Raw genomic sequence first — 22,578 nt, 5'->3', positions numbered from 1 at the left:
TTACAGAAATCTTGTCATTTACACAGTCTGAACTCCTCCTCATACAATCGAAGAGACCAAGGCCTGGGGATTTGTGTGTCAGGTTCAGCTTCCTCCTGCGGGCCACAATAAAGTGTAAGTCCTTGGGTGGGGCGGGGGCGTGTTAACCATGTCTTTTATTTTCTGTATTCCAATGCTTTGACATCTGGGGCTTTTCTGACCCTGGAGAAACTTCCCCTCCCAGGGTTAGCCAGTTTCTAGAGACAGCAAACAACTGTCCTGGGAATGCTTCTGTCAAATTGCAATCTTGAATCCACGCCCCTACTGTCTCATTTACTGGGGGCCAGTATTCCCCTACCCTAATTACCCCTGGCTAGGTACCATGCAACTAGCGACAGCTCCTACCCTGCAGAGCCTGCTGAAATTATTCAAACTAGCCAATCCTAAACCTGCTCTGACCCCACCTTGCCCATTCTTTCCTGTGCAAACCACAAAAAAGGCTCTTGCCAGTTTCCCCCTCCTCCTGCCTCCAGACCAACCCCAGTAACTCCTTATGTAGAGCCCCGTGATGTGAGTATAACAAACTGTCTTCTTCCTGGCAGTCATCGCTTCATCTGTTGGCCGTGACATATGTAAATAATAACAGAACCTATAGTAAAACAGGATAGAAGCCTGTCTTGTTCACTTTCTTAGCCTTGCACAGTGCTTTGCCCCATTGGGACTCAAGAAGAAAATCAAGAGTTAAGTGGGGGCTTTTCTTCTAAAGTCGTCCCTGCAGTTTTTGTGCTGTGTTCCCGCATATTGTTTACACCTGTACAAGACACCGCTTCACCTCTCAGTTGTTCATAGGACAGGGGAGACTATCATTCAAAGAAACTGGGCTGCAGATGTTTGGCTCTAGAATAAATCACAGGAATTGATGAGGGATTTGTTTTTTCTAATTAGGTTTTGCCTCAAATGTTATTAAAATAAGCTTATATTCCTTGTGATGGGGAACTGCTGATACCTGCCGGGTTGATTGATAGAAGACGATCGGGTAAGAAACATTTGCTAAAGATAATTCACAGAGTGCTGAAATTGTAGAAACAGAGATGCTTAGATCATCCAAATGAGAAAATATGTGGGGATATACTTTGCACACTATAAAGAACTCTATAAAATAAGGTATAATACTAGTAATAACAACTGTCCGTTTGACCCTGCTACAATATTCTCAACCATTGTAAGGGTAGAGGTTGACGACTTTAAAGGTCTACATTTTAGAATGCCAGTTTTCACTTTGGGAGGCCGAGGTGGGTAGATCATAAGGTCAGGAAATCGAGACCATCCTGGCCAACATGGCGAAACCCCATCTCTATTAAAAATACAAAAATTAGCTGGGCGTGGTGGTGCGCACCTGTGGTCCCAGCTACTCAGGAGGCTGAGGCAGGAGAATCACTTGAACCCAGGAGGCGGAGGTTGCAGTGAGCTGAGATCACCACTGCACTCCAGCCTGGGTGACAGAGCAAGACTCTGTCTCCAAAAAAAAAAAAAAAAAAAAAAAGGATGTCAATTTTTGTTCATACTATGGACATTATATTCTCTCCTAGTAGAATGTATACAGTAAACTGTGATAGTAAATAAAAATGGTATGTTTAAAAAATGTAAAACAAAATCACACCACACACAGCTGGATCTATTCTGGTGAAAAGCAAGTAGCAAAACCTGAAAACTGCATTTTTGCTTAGCCTCTTCAATCAAGCCCAATCGTTTATTTTTATTTTATTTTTATTTTTAATAATTTTTTAATTGAAAATTCATAACTGTGTATATTTATGGGGTACATCATGATGTTCTGGTACATACACCAAGCCCAGTTGTTTATAGGTAAGGTAAGGTCCAGTGTGCTGGAACCTCCTAGCTGTGTTAGAATTTCCCATGTTTACAGTTTCTCATGGGAGAGTCAGGCTCAGAATGAACTTTCAGGAGCTGACAATTTTAACTGAGTCTAGACCCAACTTAAACAGGTGATTAGTATTGAGAATAGAAGATGAAACTAAAGCACAATGCATGAATTTGCAGATGGTTCTTCCTTCACATTTTTGGGAGACTACTGAATGCTTTCTTTCAATGTGCACCTTAAAACCACTGGGGTTTATGCCCAGGAACAAACTCCAAGGACACATAGACAGGAGAAAAGCGAGGAACAGGATGACTTGGGGTCGGTCACATGACTAGAGCCAGGGCTGTCAACAGTGGTCGAAGGATTTTGTTTTAAGAATTCTTCCCCCGAGAACAGACATTTCTCAAAAGAAGACATTCATACAGCCAACAGACACATGAAAAAATGCTCATCATCACTGGCCATCAGAGAAATGCAAATCAAAACCACAATGAGATACCATCTCACACCAGTTAGAATGGCGATCATTAAAAAGTCAGGAAACAACAGGTGCTGGAGAGGATGTGGAGAAATAGGAACACTTTTACACTGTTGGTGGGATTGTAAACTAGTTCAACCATTATGGAAAACAGTATGGCGATTCCTCAAGGATCTAGAACTAGATGTACCATATGACCCAGCCATCCCATTACTGGGTATATACCCAAAGGATTATAAATCATGCTGCTATAAAGACACATGCACACGTATGTTTATTGCGGCACTATTCACAATAGCAAAGACTTGGAATCAACCCAGATGTCCATCAGTGACAGACTGGATTAAGAAAATGTGGCACATACACACCATGGAATACTATGCAGCCATAAAAAAGGATAAGTTTGTGTCCTTTGTAGGGACATGGATGCATCTGGAAACCATCATTCTTAGCAAACTATCATAAGAACAGAAAACCAAACACCGCATGTTCTCACTCATAGGTGGGAACTGAACAATGAGATCACTTGGACTCGGGAAGGGGAACATCACACACCGGGGCCTATCATGGGGAGGGGGGAGGGGGGAGGGATTGCATTGGGAGTTATACCTGATGTAAATGACGAGTTGATGGGTGCTGACGAGTTGATGGGTGCAGCACAGCAACATGGCACAAGTATACATATGTAACAAACCTGCACGTTATGCACATGTACCCTAGAACTTAAAGTATAATAATAATAAAAAATAAAAAATAAATAAATAAAAAAAGAATTCTTCCCCCGAATCCCAACTTTTAAAATTGTGGTAAAATACATATAACATGAAATTTACCATGTGCTATGCTTGAATGTTTTGTTCCCTTCAAAATTTATGGTCGAATAGGAAACTTAACCTCCAATGCAACAGTGTTAGGAGGTGGGGCCTAATGGCATGTGTTTAGGTCTAAGGGCTCTGCCCTCATAAACAGATTAATGCCACTATAAAGAGGACTTTTGGGAGTGGGTTCACTTTTTTCTACCATTCTGTCATGTGAGGACACAGTAGTCCTCCCCTTTGGAGGAGGCAGTGCTCAATATGCCATCTTGCAAGCAAAGAGACTTGGCCCTGCCCTGCTGGTGCCTTGCTCTTGGACTTCTCAGCCTCCAGAACTATGATAAATAAATTTGTTCTTTCTAAGTTATCTAGCCCGTGGTGTTCTGTTATAGAAACACAAAATGGACTAAGACAACATCTTAACCATTTTTTTTAAGATGGAGTCTTGCTCCATAGCCCAGGCTGGAGTATAGAGGCGCCATCTCGGCTCACTGCACCCTCCACTTCCTGGGTTCAAGTGATTCTCCTGTCTCAGCCTCCTGAGTACCTGGGATTACATGAGCCCCTGTGCCTGGCCCATCTTAACCATTTTTAAGTGTACAGTTCAGTGTTGTTAAATGCATTCATAATGTGCAACCATCACCTGTCTCCAGAACTTCTGCATCATCTAAAGAGAAACTCTGCACTCATTGAGCAAAAACTCTCCCTCTCTACATCTTTTCCCCATAACTACTATCTACTTCCTATCTTTATGAATTTGCCTATTTTAGCTATTTTATGTAAGTAGAACCACACACTATTTGTTCTTTTGTGTCTGGCTTCTGTCACTTAGCATATGTTTTCAAGGTCTCATCTGACACATAGCATGTATCAGAGGATGTGGCATTTGATGCAAAAGTTGATACGGCAGTTCTAAGGAGGCAGAACATCACAGAGATGAGCAAGGAAAGACCCCTCCAAAGTGGTAGTGTCTAAAGTCTTGAGCACAGATAATTAGAATAGCAGTAGAGGTCCTACGAGTTGACAAGTGCTTGACTGGCTCAGGCATTCACCTGCCCCAGAACTTACTTGGCTAGGAGCTTTTTGAATTTGTTGTCTGCAGAACAACCAAAGGTGCTACCCATCTTCTTTTCCACCTGAGGAGCTGGCTGTACTTGGCCAAGTGCTCAGATGGGCAAGGGGCCCCAGCCTTGGTTGACCTAGTACAGATCCTCACCATGAGTTTGGCAATGCAAAAATCTTCAGTCATCCCAACACAGTGGGAAACAGTGCCCTATCCTTCGGCCTGGGCCACTTTGCACTCCTGAAGAGATTCCATCATGGGGTTTCTCTGATTCACCTTGAGTAGGAGGCAGTTGCCTGAGTCCTTGTCTGTAGTCTTGGTAGTTCCTTTCCGGCTGGGCACAGGGAGATGATTCCCTGTCACATGGATATAACCTGCACTAGCAGAGAGCTGCTGCCAAGTTTCTCAGTTATCCTGGTCCAAGGCATCTTCAGTAGACACCATTGAGTAGCCCTTGATGAAGGACTTGTACCTGCCTACCAGCTGGTCAGAAGTGATGTAACTGCTAAGGACATCTGGAGGCTTGAACTTCAAGGTCATATTTCCCAAACTGTAAGAACTAGAGGCTATTGTCCATGCCACTCACTACTTATAATATAGTCAGCCTTTCTAATCACATTCCATAGCAGCTCCAGGGTTCTGTATTCTCTAGGACATGAGTCAGCAAACTTTTCCAAGGAGGCCAAATGTAAATTTTTTAGGCTTTATGGGCCAAGAGGAAAAACAGACGGTACTATGCAGGTACTTAAGTAACAAGAGAGAAAATAAGTTTCCACCATTATTTATTGACAAAATTTAAGCTATAATAATAATTGAGACCATGTTTTCGTCATAAAAAACTTCATTAGGACTGCTAATGAGAATAATGTAATTTTGCAGGGAGGGCATATGATTTTGCTTATTAGGATTCAAAGTTAGTATCCAGCCATCATGATGGAAAGGTAGCCTTGTTCTTCTACAAAGCTTGCTTTGTTCCTTGCTTCTCTGAGACACTGTTATCTTCCCTCTTGTGAACACACCAGAATGTGATACCTGAATCTCTCTTTAGGAACTTACCCTCTACCTTTAAAGCATTGGGGAACTTTTCATACAAGGAAGCAGGTTAAGAGAGTAAGCTCTGAGCTAATGCTCCCTGGGTCTGTAATTATAGCTGAACAAATCATTATCTGTATGATCTTTGAGTATTACTTAACCTATCTAGAAGCTTCCATCTGTTTTCTCATCTATAGAGTAATAAATAGTATCTACTTCACGGGTTCGTTGTAAAGATCACATGAGTTAATGAATGCAAAGAGTTCAAGCAGTGTTCGATGTATTGTAAATCATTTGATACTAATGTTATTCTTCTTTTGAATTTTTCTATTTTTGACTGGAGGACAAGCCATGTAATAACAAGGAGCTGGCTGGATTTCACCTGTGAGCCAATGTTTGCTGATTCCTGCTCTAGGACGTGAAAAGCAAAACACCCCTTGTCCTCACTAGGAGGAATCTTTGCCATATTTCTGCCTGATGACATCCTTCTGGTAAAGCATGACTTTCCTGAGGTTACGGTTCCAGCAGGGAGAATCACGAACTCCTGCACTGCCAGCTCATTACCAGTGTGAAAACTACCATGGATCTTGCTGAAAGCTGGCATTGGCTACTTTTGGATTGCCAGCCAGGACCCATTGTGACAGTACAGGTGGCTCCTTGCAGCAGCTTCAACATTACAGACAGCAAGCAGCACTTCCAGTAAGGTCTTTGCACCCAATTTAGATGTGTTCCCAGTTAGATTTGAACTCATGCCTTCTTCCAGTTTGTTACTCTCCCCCAATTTCACACACACAGCTCTTGCTCCCCAAGACAGGCAGAATAGCTTTAGTGAGGTGCTCAACAGACTTTGAGATACTTTTCCTATATAGCAAGTCTTAGCCTTGTACTGAAGCTCTTGAACCTCATAGATACTGAGACACCGCTGGGCACAGCAGCTCTGGAGATCCATGTTGGTATCAACCTTGATAGTGTTGTTTCCACAACAGTTGCCATGTCTGGTATTGGGCTTCTTAGGGTGTTGCAGGGGCCAATTGGGGAGAATTTTGGGTGTCTCTCTTTTTATGATGACCCCTGAGCTCTCCTTATTGACTGCTCAGTTATTTTCTTGCCATCCCTTCTGCCTTCAATTTAAATATTAGCTTGATTGGATTTATCCTTTTGCTTTGATTCCAGTAAACTTTTGCTTGTTAATCAGCTTTTATTGGTGTACAAAAGGTACCAGCTCACTCTCGGCTCTCTCCTTTGCTCAACTTCAGAAAACATCCCTAAGAACTTTGGGCTTTGATTATGTTCCAGTCAATTTCCCTAGTCTTTACATAAAAGTACTTAGAGGCATCTGCACATCAAAATGCAAGTAAACAAGTCACTTGGATGCCAAGCATTTCTCACTGCAATTGTTCCTGATCCTTCCTCTTTCTCATAATGAAACTGTGGGTCACCTATAACCAGCGGGGGACAATATAACTTATCATCCAAACCAGAACACTTTTGGAGTGAACAGAAATGCCAACCAGAGAGAATTCATACACAGGGACTACCAACTGAAGCAGGACTCGTCCTCTGATCTGCACCCATCTTATAAAGGAGACAGACTTCAAAATACAGACTTCTGGCTGTGTGCAGTGGCTCGCACCTGTAATCCCAGCACTTTGGGAGGCTGAGGTGGGCGGTTCACAAGGTCAGGAGATCGAGACCATCCTGGCCAACATGGTGAAACCCCGTCTCTAACAAAAATATAAAAAATTAGCTGGACGTAGTGGTGCATGCCTGTAATCCTACCTACCCCAGAGGCTGAGGCAGGAGAATCACTTGAACTCAGGAGATGGAGGTTGCAGTGAGCTGAGATCGCGCCACTGCACTCCAGCCTGGTGACAGAGCAAGACTCCATCTCAAAAAAAAAAAAAAAAAAAAAATCAAAACCGAAAACCAAAACCAAAACAAAACCAAAAACAGACTTCTAAGATAATGCTGCATTCTGAAATCCTTAACACTCAAAACCCCAGAAACCAAAGCAATTAAAACCCAGGACAATATATATATATGTATGCTGTTGGTTGAACTGGACCTAGTGAAAAGCTGCTGGCAGAGAGGACTACTTCTCTATGGTGCTCATGGCTATAGAGCCTTTGCTGAGTTCCCCCATGCCGATTTTGGAGCTCCCTGCTATACAATGAGCCTGGGCCTCTCACCATGCCTCGATGTCCGGGACATACCTGCAGAAGGGTGCCCCCTATATTCAGCCACTATTATCTCTATGCATTCGGCTTCAGCACCCTTTCCCCAGATCATGGCCAGGCACAGGACCCGGGTCCTGCTCATCTCTGCGTTGCTGTGGGAGGGCGTATTTCCTGCACATCCAGTGTGTTCTAGAGAGGACCACTGAACGAAGCGATGAGCCCAAATCACTGAAGATGACCCTCTTCTGTAGAAAAGAGGATTCAGAGATGCCCATATTCCCCTCAGCGACTTCTCTCTCACCAGCTCTTTGCAAACTTTCGCAGGTTCGTCTATACTAGCTGTCTCTGTTTCCTCACTCCACCCCTGCTTCTTCCGAGCCTGGCTGGTTTGTGTTCCTGTCACTGTACCAAGAGAGCTCTGATATGGCCACCTTGCAATGACATTCTTCAGCCCCCAGATGGCTCGAACCGCATCGGTGTTGGATAAGGGTGGTCACTCCCTCCTTCCTGGAGAGGTGAACTGGGGCTCCCTGGGTCTGGTTCCCAGCTTCTGCCCAGCTCACACGTGGCCCTGGAGAGACCTTGTCTCTGGGAGTGGGGAGGCAAATGTTCCCTTGGACGCCCCCTGGAGGAAACATGAGGTGGCTGAGAGACATGACAAAGGATCCCAAGTGAAGGGATGGCTTAGAGTCCCCAGGGCATCTTTAAGAGCCTTCTGGCCCAGAAGATCCATTATTTTACGTCATCCCCTAGCAATATTTAAGACTTCATTTAAAATGGCATAAAATTCCTCCTTGATCCTACTGTTCCCCTGGCAGAGGTGCCACAATTAAAAATTGTGATTTTTCTCTATATTTACACCCAACAAGATTGTGTTCAGCATTTCTTTCTACAGTTTTTCTTACTAAATGAAAGTTTTGTAAAATTTCCAAATACAAAACACCGTTTGAATATATACATACATATTTTCAAAACAGCTTCTCTCCCCTTCAACCTAAGTTCACTCTGTAAGAGTGATGCCTCCACCATCCCAAGTGACCATTCTTGTTCCAGACAGGACAAAAATTCTCTTGCCTGTCTCTTCCTTAGACAGGGATGCAGATTCTAAGACATCAATTAAAAATAGGAAGAACTTCATTCCCTTGAGCCCCTCCATGTGCCAGGCACTCTACCAAAGGCTTTTTTTTTTGAGGCAGGGTCTCACTCCTGTCGCCCAGACTAGAATGTAGTGGCGTGATCACGGCTCACTGCAGCCTCAACTTCCTGGGCTCAGCTGATTCTCCCACCTCAGTCTCCCAAGTAGCTGAGACTACAGGTATGTGCCACCACATCCCACATTTTTTTTTGTTATTTTTAGTAGAGATTGAGTTTTGCCATGTTGCCCAGGTTGGTGTTGAACTCCTGGGCTCAAGTGATCTGCCGGGCTCAGCCTCCCAAAGTGCTGGGATTATAGGCGTGAGCCACCACGCCTGGCCCATAGTAACTTTCTTACTTCTGACTTGATTTTAGAAATAGGACACCAGGCTCAAAAAGGTTAAGTGATTTGCCCAGGGTCACCCAGCAAGCAAAGCAGCAAAGCTTTGATCGTGATCTGCATGAAGCCCAAACTCCTATGTCTGCAGAAAGTGGGCCCCTGCATCCTGCCCTTCACCTCCTGCCCAGGAGGATTTAATATATGTCGAGGAGGCCCCAGAGAATTAAGAGGAAGCAAGGGTTACTCAGCAAATAGTTGTGAGATGGCAAGTTAGCTAAGTGGGAAAATATTCAAGCTAGACTCTCCACTCACATTACACTATAAGGATAAGATGTGACCCAGCCATTCAAAGCGATGCATAGGAGCAGTTTTGTATGAAAATTCATGCAATCCTCCATTGCTCAGTTATTCAGCGTCCATTATTGACAGTCACTGGGCCTTGCACTGCAGATACATTGTTAACCTCAGATGTTATTTTTCCTTTTTTATTATAGGAGAAATATACTACACAGAACCTTAACCAAGAGGTTGGCAGCACTGCAAACTCCTCATTTCATTCATGTTGCATGGTATGGATAAATCCATGCTCTTTAAAGAGAAGCAGAATGCCCATCCAGGATGCCATGCTTTGCTCTTGAGCCTGCCACGAGGGGACTTGAAAGACCTCTGCCTTCAACCTGGCTTTCTTCCCTCTCTTTTGTTCCCTTCCTGACGTACCTGCATTCAGACACAGCATCCCTGTGAATGTCAGCTGCAGCCTCTTCATAAGAGAATTTCTGGGGGGCACTCAGTTTGGGAAGGACTTTGAAGTCACTTTTCTTCTGGGTATTTGATGTGTCCCCCTCCCCACCTGCCCGGTTCTAAGGCAATGGCCACTCCCTCTGCTCCAGCGGCCATGGTGGTTACCATTCAGGAAGCCTTGGTGTCAGATGGAAGGAGGATGGATGGGACCACCAGGAGGGGACTGGAATTCTGGTTCCTGATGGGTTCTAGTTTTGTAGCCCTAGACCTCTCTCAGTCTTGATGTCCTCCTCTCTTAACTGGGATCCTGCTGTAGGATTAAAATAAGAAGGACTGGACAGATGTGGATGTTAGTTGCAGTATTGTTGAAGGTGATGGCTACTGCCCTTTGGAAAGGAACAAACCAGTTGCTGCCTGTGGAGTTTGACAAGTCCCCTTGGAAGAGCTGTCCTTGGGGAAGTTGATTTTGAACAATGCAGTCCATTAGGGAGAAATAAGAAGCAATGGAGGAGAGAAAGTGGAGTGTGCTAGCATGGTAGAATCGCACTGCCTGCCGTTGCCCCTGTAGTTTTCATGGATGGAGTGCTGGGGGCCCGTTCAGAGGCGGGCCTGCTGGGGACTGGACATGTGCATTTTCTTTTCCTCAGCAAAAGAGGCACATCTGAAGATCACGTGGCCAGGAGGTGGGCGAGGCCTGCCCACAATCCACGGGGCTGTGCAGGACTGAACCCCGGCGGTCCCTGGCATGGAGACCCTTGCAGCATGTCTCTATCTCTCCTGGAGCGGGTCCAACGGGACGTTCTCTCTGCTCTGCCAGTGACCTAAGCACGACCCCGAAGTACCCCTTAGGCCATAGACTCCTGCCTCCTTCATCCTCTGGCAACACTTTCTCCAGGTTTTCTTTGAACTTCTCTTTCCCAGCCTCTCAGGATGCTGGGGTTGGTGTGAGCATGCCCTTTGCATGCGCCGCTTTTCCAAACCCTGCTTCCATTGTCCCTCTGTGTCTGATGTGCCTCTGGACACCTCACTCCTGGTTCCAGTCACAGCACATCCTGGCTGCCTCCACACACCTCCCACCCACCTCCACGCCTTCCACCTGCCTCTCCCGGTGTCCTCTCAGGGAATGGCAGCTGCCCCTAGTTCATTCAGAATCAGGGTGATGTCCACACTCCCCACTCTCCCTCACCACACCTCCACCTTCAAGAGTCCCCCAGCCTCCAGATTTGAGCTCTCCCACCTGAGGAGGGTGAGTGCCAGTGTCCTCGTCCCTCTGCCCTGAATCTCTCCTGTGCCTCCGTCTAATCTGCCCATGTGCAGAGACTGCTTATCTACCAGCCCCTCCTACACAGACACAGCTTTCCGAAATGCAGTGTGCCATGTGCCTCTCTCTCCTTTAAACTCTTCAGGGTCTCTTACCGACCCCTGCAGCTTTCAGAATCAGGTTCAGATTCCTTAGCATGGCACAGAGACCCTTTCTGAACTGCCCCTTCAGCCTCATCTTCTTTTCCACACATCCACCTCCTACCCCAACAAGGCAAGGGGCAGTTTCTGGAATGTGTGACTCAGTTCACAAGGCTGTGTCTTTAAATATCATGCCCTCTCTCTGGAATCCCTTGTTCTATTTTTCATTTGCTGATCTCAGAGTTTATAAACTGCCAGTCCTGGGTCATATCTGGCCTAAATATGTGTTCAGGCCCTTGCATGTTCAACCTTTTTAAAATCAGAGGCTACTGTTTAAAACTCAAGAGACTAGTCGTTATAAAATATCCTCATTTCTGGCTCCTTTTAAACAGTCAAAAGATCTGGTAACACTGAACTATAGTCATTGCTGGAGTTGGGAAGTATCGGTGTCCTCTTGTTAGGGGGGCAGGGGAGGGGTGCATATGCTACATTTTTCTACAGTCCGCACTACTCCCTATTGTCTCACTCCGAGCGTCATTACTTATGTCTGTGACTTGCCTGGATCCTAAAGGCATTTGAATTTAAGATCCCTAGACTCATCCTCCTATCAATTACAAAATTCAGCTCATGTCACTTTCTCCACAAACTTCCCTGACTCAGAAGCCCCTCCTGTACCAGATTCATTAGGACTACAGGCCCTAAGGAAGTGGCAGAGGTGCTAGTTTCTTGCCCTTTCTCAGTCTCAGCTGACCAGATGCTTATTGATAAAATCAAGCAGAAGCAGGAGGAAGAACACCTAGGGGCATGGTCCTTTTCCCTCTGTGATGTTCAGAAACAAATGCTTAGGAGAAGGAAATTCAGGAGCTCCATGCTTCCTAAGATGCTTGATGAGGCTGCTTCTTGAGCTTGCTGATGACCAACAGATAGAATAGGAAGAGGAAGCCAGCCCTGGCCTCTGGAAGGATAAGAGTCCCAGGTGTCTTCTGGCATCAGCCATGACGTCTGTCCCCACCTTTCCCAGCCCAAGAACTTTTAGGAGCCCAGGGCTCTGGGGAGGAAAGGGGGTGGAGGAGAGGTTCTGCCTCTTGGGTCCTCCCTGTGAGCCACGTCCTGATTGGCTTGGGGAAAGTCCAAAGATGGGTTCAGGGTGGAAGAAATTAACTCCAGCCATGTTGATCTAGGGCATGGGAAATGGCTGCATCCAACTAATGCCACAATAGCTTGTGGTGGGTGATGGGTCATAGAGAGGATGGTGGCCCCAGGGATGTGACCCGCTTGATGCTAGAATCAGGTGTCTGGATGCAAACATGAGAAGAACCTTGCTCGGATGGATGGATGTTGAGAACAGTAATTATTACCAGAGTTAATGCTGCCTTGGGCCCTTGCCACATGGCAGTCCCTGCTGTGGATTTATTCCTTTCATCCACGTCCCAACCCTATGAATTGGGCATTTTTCTTCCTCCAATTTACTTAGAGATGTTAAGCATCATATGCCAAGATTGACAGTGAGGAGGGAGCTCCACGTGGAATTTGAATACAGCTCTGTCTGACAGATTGTCTCCAAATTGGGAAGTAGGTACAAAGTTGAGGTTGGGGTGGGGGCTTGTCAGAACCTGAGCTGAGTCAAAACTGGAATGTAGTGTCACAGGAACAAACTGACAAGGGAAGCCAGAGGACAGGGCCAGGCAGCCAATGTACCTGGGTCACTACACCTGACTCCAGACAGACGCCAGAGCTTCACCCAGCCAGATCCGAGAGGCAGAGGTACGAAGCCAGGTCAGGGCAAGGGGAGTGTGTGCAGGGACCTGGGGTTGTCCCCTGTGATTTTATTCCTATGCCTTCCTTCTTGGCAGTTCTGGCCCTGTGCTTTGAATATTTCCAGCAGATTCCATCAGGACATTCAGGCTGTGCAGAAGGCAGGGAGGCTGGCTTCTGTTCTGAACACCCACAGAAGAGAGGTACAAAGAAGAATCAATGGGTCCTTCTCTCCTTTGCTTTTCCTGTTGCCCTGAATGCCAGCACAGACTCCCACTTTGGGCTGAGCCTGGAGGGGGCATGAAAGTCACAGCCTATTAGCCCCCAGGGTCTGGGCTGGTGGCTGTAGATGGTGCCCTGAAGGCAATGGCCGAAGGTGTCATTGAGGGCGTCACATTCGGGGCTGCCTCAGAGCCTCACCCTCTCCCCACACTCCTGCCATCAATTTCTTATAGAAAACTTCAGGAAAGAAGGCCAGAGTTCTCTAGGGATTAGAAGAATCCAAAGGCAGAGAGAATTCTTCCCTGCTGACTTCTCAACATGACCACAGGGGCCGGACAAGTGGACAGGAGATTTAACCCTTTTGTCCTGGGCAGATCACATGCATGTGTGAAGCACCCTGGCACACACAGGGCTTCCTGGGGCACATCTGGAACAGGGCAGTACTTCAGTAAGTGTGCCGTGAGGATGCACAGAAACTACCCACCCCCTGGCCAGGAGGAGGAGGGAAACGGGATATGGCCTCCCTGTTTTCTTGACAAACATGCCTCTTTGATACAATACTATAAAAATAAAATGAGGTGCAAATGAGAACACAGGCTTCAGTGTGGTCCCTAGCTCCACCTTAACCCGCAGAATATCCAAGACTGAGTTTCCTCACTCCTTCAGAAGGGTGAACTGTGAAGAGTAAAAGAGGTAATGAAAATACATCAACAGCTGGCAGATGCTATCTTCATTTTAATGTAATTATTGTTCTGATTAAAAGTTTTTGAGAGGAGGATAGGTTATGGCTGAGTTCTACCTTCCCTTCTTTTTGTTTCAATTAACATGCCTTTCTTTATTGAGCATTATGGAGCACCTACTCTGCAACAGGCAGTGAGCGGGGCTCTGGGATCACAGTGGGAATGGAGACAGATAGTCTCCAGTTTGAAGGTGCTTAAAACAGAAATTTGGGGACATGAAACAAACACACACTCACTGCCTCCCTTGACCCCCACCCACCCCACACCAGACAGCAAAGGAACAGAGCTATAAACACCTACCCATTACTGGGCAATGCTAAGAAGAAAACAGGCAAGGGCTGGGTGCAGTGGCTCACACCTGTAATGCCAGCACTTTGGGAGGCCAAGGCGGCGAATCACTTGAGGCCAAGAGTTCGAGACTACCCTGACTAACACGGTGAAACCCCGTTCCTACTAAAAATACAAAAAATTAGCTGGGTATGGTGACATACGCCTGTAATCCCAGCTGCTTGGGAGGCTGAGGCATGAGACTTGCTTGAACCTGGGAGGCAGTTGTTGCAGTGAGCCAAGATCTCACCACTGCACTCCAGCCTGGGAGACAGAGCAAGACCCTGTCTCCAAACAAACAAACAAACAAACAAACAAACCGAAAACACAGAGGCAAGTGGTGGTGGATACCAGACCGCATGGATACTTGAGAGCGGACAGGAAGGGCTATTCCAAGAGATGGCATTTGTTAGAACTCCGAAGGAAGACAGGGAGCCAGCCTTGCAAAGGGCTGTGGGAAGAATATCAGGCAGAGAGGTCTGCATGGGCCACAACTTGAAAGGCAAGAAGAGCCTAATGGGTTAGAGGATCTTCCCTTTAAAATTCACCATGTTTCCAGGCCCTGCTCACCCCAGCAGATGGTCTCTGAACCTTCATCCCTCTTCTTCCCCTCCCCACTTCTGCCATTTGGTCTCATTTTCACCTGACTGTGACCGTATCATCGAACCTCTCCCCATTTCCTTCCCCTCCTCTCATTTCTTTATTTTTACAGATGAACTATTTTATTTGTAAAACATTCTTCTCCTGCCTGCCTCTACCCCTCACCTGCTTCTACTTCCTTTTCACACCTCCCACAAGGCCAGTCTGCCCTCACTGGCCCCTTTATCAGGGACCTCTCTTTGGAATCTCACTTCACCCCACAATTCCAAGAAAGGAGGTCTCTCAAATGCCACTGGGGATCTGCTGACAACCTGGCCTGAGGCCCTCCTCTGTAAGGACCCTCCTGCCGGGAGCACCCGCCTGTCTTGCCTTGCTTCTTCCCCTTGGTTGTCTCGTACTTCTCTCACTGCCCTTCTGCATGGCCTTTGCTACCTTGGTTTTCCGTTTCCAATTCTCTAAATCAGAGCAAAGACCCAAGCTTAATCCTGGGGTCTTTTCTACTTTAGAGATTTTATCTACACTAAGAGTTTCAATTACCATCTCCCCCACATGGCTTAAGATCTCCACCTCCAGCCTAACTTCTCCTGTTACTCTCTTATGAATTGGTCCCCAGTTGCCCACCATCGAGTTGACTGTGGAGAAGTCACTTCCTGTTTCAGGGCCTCAGTGGCTGTACCTATGAAATGAAAGAGGGGTGGTTCTGCTGCTCTCTCATCCCCTAGTTGCTCCTGCAAGTGGTGGCTTCATAATTTTTAAATGTCTTCATTTCCACATAGATAAACTCGGCCTCTTAAAATCATCATGTTTAAAACCAAACTCACTACAGGACCATAACACACAGCTTCCCCTCTGATGTCCTGCACCCACAGTGGGCTCAGTTGTTCACACAGGCGTTACTGACTGTCCCGAGAGTGTTGGAGAGCTGTCATGTCTTCTTCATAATCATGGCTTCCTAAGTCCCTCTTCCTTTTCAACACCCCAGCCCAGCCCTCAATGCTACTCCCCTGGGTGATCTTCCCAGCACCTGCCCCCTCCAAGCAACTGACGCATCGTCTGCACATACCTTTGGTCAAAGCACTTCAAGGACCCCAACTGTCCACAGTGGCTCCTCTTAGCTTTTGTGGGTCCCTTTGGGAATCCTTCGAAATGTCTGAATCATGTACTCAGAAAAATGCCTACAATTTCAGGGGGTTCGTGGATCTCCTGAACCCCATCACAGATTCTTCAGAGGTCTCTGGACCCCATGTTAAACCAAAGAAACCCTCAAAGAATCAAGTCTGCGTTCTTCGGCCCTTGACAGCCTGGCTCCAAGCCCTCTGTCCTCCCCCACTTTCCTCTACCTCTAGGCACTGCCAGAGTCTGTGGCAGCCACATCACAAACGTGAGAACGGCTCCTCCTTGTACACGGGAAACTTCCTTGGTTCTGGCCATTCTCTCCATCTAGGTCACCAATGTCATTCTTTTCCCAGCTTAAGTCCTTGGGCCCTTCCTTCAAGCCCCCAAATCCTGCCTTCTCTCATTCCCAGTCCTTGGTGGGGAACCCCCGCTTTGGAGCTCCTATGGTATGAATCATCAGTACTACGAGCACGCTATTGTTGTTTTTGTTTTTATTACCTGTCAGAGCTCACCATGGGAGGTCAGGGATGGCATTTAGGCTGATATACTACGCTCATAAGATGTTTGTTGGTGATAATGAATTTTCCTGATAGGTAAGTGAAAAAGACTTCCAAAATCACCACATTTAACTATGCTTGAAAAGAGCTTTTCTACATCCCGTTACATGCACTCATGTGCTTTTCTAAAACATGGTATACAGGACATCATTTGACAGGAAAACCAATCCTGCTGTGATGCAATTGTCCTCTAAGTGGAACTGAGGGGTGCAGCAATGATGATGCTATTACTCCCCGTCCTGCAAGTTTACCAGGACATTCCATTGAGATGTGAAAATGTCAAATGCAGTGCCTGGCAAACAGTAGATACCCAGTATATTAGCTTGTCTTCCTCTTGCCATATAGCAGCTTTCTTTTCTTTTTAATGTAGAGCAGGTGGTAGGTGAAAATAGACCAACACCTATTTATTGCCCTGCTCTAAAGTTTCAGGGCAAGGAATTTAGAGGCATAGCAGCAAATGGATTTGCTATTTCCAGTGAGGCTGAACTCCACTCCACAGGAAAACGCCTTGAGACAGCTGTCCAGTTTTGTTGCTCTAGAGCAAGTGAAGACCTGTGGGTTCATTGAGTCCACTTTTTATAAATGGGAAAACTGAGGCCCAAAGAGGTTAGGGCCGGCCCTTAGGGCAATGGCCTGGTGGTGGCAAATCCACAACCAAAGCCCAGACACCCAAACTCTCACCTCCAGACACATTCCTCATCATCGTACAACAACTCGCTCCCCCACCAGATCACAGGCTCCATAAGCACCTTCCCTATGCTGTACTCATCTTTTCAGTTGTCAGCACCCAGCACAGGGCTTCGAATGGATTGGATGCATTTTGCTCACACACAGTTTGCAACGACTGCACAAAGCTCATGGTAACCGTCACAGAAATCAAGCACCAGGAACCCGTCCTGATGCCTTTCTCCAGGGGCACTGTGAGTGCCTTATAAGGCTGCTGTTTTTCCACCTAATCGGGAGAAGATTGGCTTTTCCAGCAGGGTGGCTCACGGCACACAGTCTGCGCTGGTGACGCTGCAATGCTGCATTTGAGAAATAGTTACTGAGCATTTGCCAGGTGTCATGCACTGACTATATAGAGATGAACAGGAAAGAAATGGGCCTTTCCCTCATGAAGAATCATCGAGTGGAAAATGGAAAAAAGCAGAACAAAAGTAAACAGACCACCCAGTCCAGACAGAACAACTCCCTCCAGCAGCTAATCTCTGCCTATTTCCAAGACAGAAAACAAAAACAATACACACAATGGGACTCTGATGAAGACTAAAAACCCCAAAGTCAACACATTTTACTTTATTTTATCTCAATTGATCTCAACTCCCAAACGCATGAGCTTCAAAAGGTAAGATTAGGTACGATTAAGCCAGCCAGACCAGCATTGATTTGAAAACCCTCCTCCCTAATACAGGACTGAGGAGGTTGCAGGCCCTTATTAATCTCCTTGTTATCAGCTTGATCTCAGCCTGCCTGGAGCCAGCTCACCTGATTCCCAATTCTGGACACATCCCTCCAATCCTCTGGCTTCTGTGCACAAGACCTCAGAGCCCATATAGAACTGTGGATTAGCCTGTTAGGAATACTTACTTAAACTGTGGGCTGGTCTTTCTTCATGAAATGAGGGGCAAAAATGAAATGCCTGTAATCCCAACACCTTGGGAGGCCAAGGCGGGCAGATCACGAGGTCAAGAATTCAAGACCAGCCTGACCAACGTGGTGAAACTCCATGTCTACCAAAAATAAAAAAATTAGCTGGGCACGGTGGAGCACACCTGTAATCCCAGCTATTCAGGAGGCTGAGGCAGGAGAATTGCTTGAATCCAGGAGGTGGAGGTTGCAGTAAGCTGAGAGCGCGCCCCTGCACTCCAGGCTGGGTGACAGAGCGAGACTCCATCTCAATAAATAAATAAATAAGGAACTCAGTGAATTTCAAATCAGACAATTGCACAGAGAGCTAATATAGACCCTACCACATTTTTTTCTCTTTTGGCCATAGAGAGAAATATGTAAGTGATCCCAGAATATCAGTAACTGGGGCCTATCTCAACCTCCCTCAAGGAACTTATTCCCTCCCCTTCATCCCTTCCCTCCTTCCTTCCCTTTTTTCTCCAAAAGAGCACCTACTCTCTACCAGGCACTGTAGCAGGAGCTGGAAGTACAACGGGGCACACATCTGAAACAGTCCTAGCCTTCAAGGAGCTACAAGCTAACAAGCAGAAAAGAAACCATGCAACAAACATGGTGTGGGGAGATGTGCCAGAGAGAGGCAGGGAGCTTCAGAGGACGGTGAGATGAGGGTCTAATCTAGTGGTGTTGCCGGGGTGATAGGTCTTCTTGGGCCTAAGGCATCCTCTCCTCTTGGTGGGACCACCAAGGTCTCTTGGAGGAGGGTTGGTGTACACTGTTTCAATCATTCATAAGGCTGTTTTATTCAACGATTCTTTTGTTGTGTGTTGGGCCATTTCCAGACACAGTTATAAATGGCTTCCGTAAGTAGGTACTTTCTGAAGGATTAACTCACTCACTCTGGAGAGAAGTTCTGCAAGGAGTTGTCACGAGTTTGCTGCCATCCAGGGCAGATAATGACTATGGGGAAGAAGAAAGGCTGGGACGTCATTGCATAAACTTCAAACATTTTCCGGGTCTACCTTCATGCGTTTTGCTAACTAGACATTATTGACTTAATACTTTCCTTTAAATTGACTCACTTAAAAACTTAAATGAATTTATCACAAAAGGAATCTTTATACTACTACCATAAATAGAATACCAATATCCCTTGCCCTAAATAGAAGGTAATAGCAAAAATAAATACAGTTAAATTCTTGGCTTCCAGCCTGCTTGGAGGCTTTCTTTATCTGGAAGAGCAGATTGGTATTAAAAGGCTCCCCTAGACTTGCCTTCCGTCACCCCTAGAGGCCTCCCCTCTCCATTCCCCTGCTTTTTATAACTGAGAGTGGAGTTTGGAATTGGACTGCAGGCTGGGCAGGCCACCAGATCCACTCAGGAACCCCCAGAACTCTAGGGAACTGTGACTACGTACGCCAACTGTGAAGTGGGGCCCTGTGCTGTGTGAATGATCACATCCTAGCCAAGCTCATTAGAGGGCTTAATGACACAGCTGATGAGCGCTTTGCTGTCCAGCTTCTCTAGAAATTTCCTTCAAGTGCTCCAGCACCAGGTCAAGCTTGTTTCTGGATGCACTGTATCCTCCTTGGACTCATGTAATAAATCACTTCAACCCTTGGTTGAGATTTCTGCTCTCCTCATCTGACGCCTTGGGCCTCATTTGGGAGGACAAAGGAAGAGAAGTAGGCTAATGGCTAAAGGCTAAACCCCTGGCATCTAGGAACAGAGCCAGCTAGATCGCCAAATAGTTTAAGTTCTTTTTCTGTTTCGTAAGCAGTCACTCTATCTGAGTCTCAGTTCACTTGTCCATAAAATGGGTTTTGAAGGGGTTTTATAATAAATGTGTGAAACAATGTATAAAAAGCTCATGGCATACACTCAGGAATCCAACGAGTGGCTGTAATAAGAATCATCATTCATTTTTATTTGTAGTTTTTTTTTTTGAGATAGGGTTTCATTCTTGATGCCCAGGCTGGAGTGCAATGGTGACATCTCGACTCACTGCAACCTCTGCCTCCTGGGTTCAAGTGATCTGAGTAGCTGAGATTACAGGCACACACCACCTGCTTCAGCCTCCTGAGTAGCTGAGATTACAGGCACACACTACCACGCCCAGCTAATTTTTGTATTTTTGTAGAGATGGGGTTTCGCCATGTTGCCCAGACTGGTCTTGAACTGCTGGGCTCAAGTGATCTACTCACCTCTGCCTCCCAAAGTTCTGGGATTACAGGTACGAGCCACTGTGCCTGGCCAAGAATCATTATTCATTTTTCTGATATCCATTTGGAGGTCACTCTAGGCTGACTCTGTGATGGGCAGTGGAGCCACACTGACAGGCTACCCCTGGTGTGATGGGCCAAGGTCACTGCTTAGGGCAGAGGCTCTGTAGAAGGCAGGGAAACCAATCATTCCCCCAGCAGAGTGTGCATACATTTCACCTGGGAGCTTGTTACTGAGCAGATTCAGATTCCGCAGGTCTAGGGTCTGGAGTAGGGCCTGAGACACTACATTTCTACCAAACATCCAGATGATGTCCATGTTGCTGGTCTGAGGACCACACCGAGTGACAAGGCTCTAGCCCAGTGGTTCTCAAGGTGTGATCCTGAAATGGGCCAGCAGTGTCAGGATCGCCTGGAACCTGTTAAAGATGCAAATTCTCAGGCCCTGCCCCAGGCCTGTGGAAACAGAAACTCCAAGAGGTGTCCAGCGTTCTGTTTTCAACAAGTCCTTGAGGTGACTGTGATGCTCTCTCAAGTCTGAGAATTGGCTTTGGCATCTCAAGCCTCCTGGAATCCACCTTACTTGCTCCTTCCTGCGGTATTATAGAGATTGTATGGCTTGAGCCTAAAAGGGAAGAGACAGCTGTGCCCTACCTCTTCCCAGCTCAGCAGGAGCCAAATCTTGGGATCGGTATCTTGGACTCATTTCTTTTCAGGTTCACCCTTGAGCCAAAAACAGTTTAGAGGCCACCCCTAGGCAGGTGATAAAGAAAGAGACTTCCCAAAGCTGCGTCTGGGAGGGAGGGGGCTCTGGACTGTCTTGGCCTCCCTCCCCCATCACTCTGAGCCCTCCTTGCAACTTAGGTTTTGGCAAAACCTTATGGGCCCTTCCACTAAACTTACATGGGCAGGCCAGCCAACAAGAATTCAGAGTGGCCACATAAAAGTATGCCTGCACTTTCCACAATCCTAAATCCCAGATGTTGGGGATGTGGGCCGCCTCCAGCTTGTGTGTCCAAATATACAACAAAGTGATGATTTGTATTTTTCTAATTCTGTGTCTATAGCCACACCTCCCCCCTTTACTCCCTCCATTTCCTCTGTATCTGCTTTTCAGCACCGTATTATTTTTAAAATTAAATAATACCCACACTGATGCTGCTTTGTTTAAAATCACAACTGTGCTCTTAAAGTAAGTCAGCGTGTCCTGAGCACCTGCCAGGCACTGTTCTGGCTGCTTGTGCTTGTGTGTGTTTCAATTGTGGTAAAATACATATAACATACAATTTACCATCTTAACTATTTTTAAGTGTACGGTTCGGTGGCGTTAAGACATTTATATTATTCTGCAGCTATCATTACCATCCATCTGCTAAACTCTTTTCATCTTTCAAAACTGAAACTTTATACCCATTAAACAAATTCCCCTTCCCCAGATCCTGGCAACTGTCATTCTACTTTCTGTCTCGATCAATTTGACCACTCTAGATGCCTCATATAAGTGGAACCATACAGTATTTGTCCTTTGACTGCTGGCTTATTCCACTTAGCATAATGTTCTCAAGGTTCGCCCATCATATAGTTTGTGTCAGAATGTCCTTCCTTTTTAAGACTAAATAATATTCCATTGGATGTATATAGCTTTTTTTTTTTTTTTTAATTTTTAAGAACAGGGTCTCGCTATTTTGCCCAGGCAGCTCCAAACTCCTGGGCTCAAGATATCCTCCTGCCTCTGCCTCTCCAAGAGCTGGGATTACAGGTGTGAGCCACCATGCCCGGCATCTACCATATTTTGTTTATCCGTTTACTCATTGATGGACACCTGGGTGCTTCCACCTTTTAGCTACGGTGAATAAGGTTACTATGAACATGGGTGTACAAATACCTGTTTAAGTCCCTGTTTTCAATTTCTTTTTTTTTTTTTTTTGAGATGGAGTCTTGCTCTGTTGCCCAGGCTGGAGTGCAGTGGTGTGATCTAGGCTCACTGCAACCTCTGCGTCCTGGGTTCAAGCGATTCTCCTGTCTCAGCCTCTGAGTAGCTGGACTACAGGCATGCAGCACGACACCTGGCTTTTTTTTTTTTTTGTATTTTTAGTAAAGACAGGGTTTCACCACGTTGGTCAGGCTGGTCTCAAACTCCTGACTTCAGGTGATTCACTCACCTCGGCCTCCCAAAGTGTTGGGATTACAGGCATGAGCACCACACCTGGCCCCTGCTTTCAATTCTTTTGAATATATACCCAGAAGTGGAATTGTTGGATCACATGGTAATTCTATGTTAAATATTTTGAGGAACTGTCATGCTGTTTTCCATAGGAGCTGTACCATTTTACATTCCCACCATTTGTATTTTATTTAATCCTCAGAACAC

At 46.1% G+C, this 22,578-nt stretch overlaps 1 protein-coding gene and 1 non-coding gene across 3 annotated transcripts in view; both read right to left on the bottom strand.

The window, feature by feature from the left end:
- Positions 1-22,578, bottom strand: part of ST8SIA2 (ST8 alpha-N-acetyl-neuraminide alpha-2,8-sialyltransferase 2) — a 75,598-nt gene that overhangs the window by 42,544 nt on the left and 10,476 nt on the right. The window lies entirely within an intron of this gene.
- LOC112629628 lies at positions 9,387-9,517 on the bottom strand. The gene has a single exon (XR_003120713.1). It is a non-coding gene; the product is annotated as a small nucleolar RNA U109 (small nucleolar RNA).

Source organism: Theropithecus gelada, chromosome 7b, assembly GCF_003255815.1.
Source record: "Theropithecus gelada isolate Dixy chromosome 7b, Tgel_1.0, whole genome shotgun sequence".
NCBI classification, from domain to species: domain Eukaryota; kingdom Metazoa; phylum Chordata; class Mammalia; order Primates; family Cercopithecidae; genus Theropithecus; species Theropithecus gelada.
Note: the sequence above shows the minus strand (reverse complement) of the source record. Positions and strands in the feature narration are given on the sequence as shown.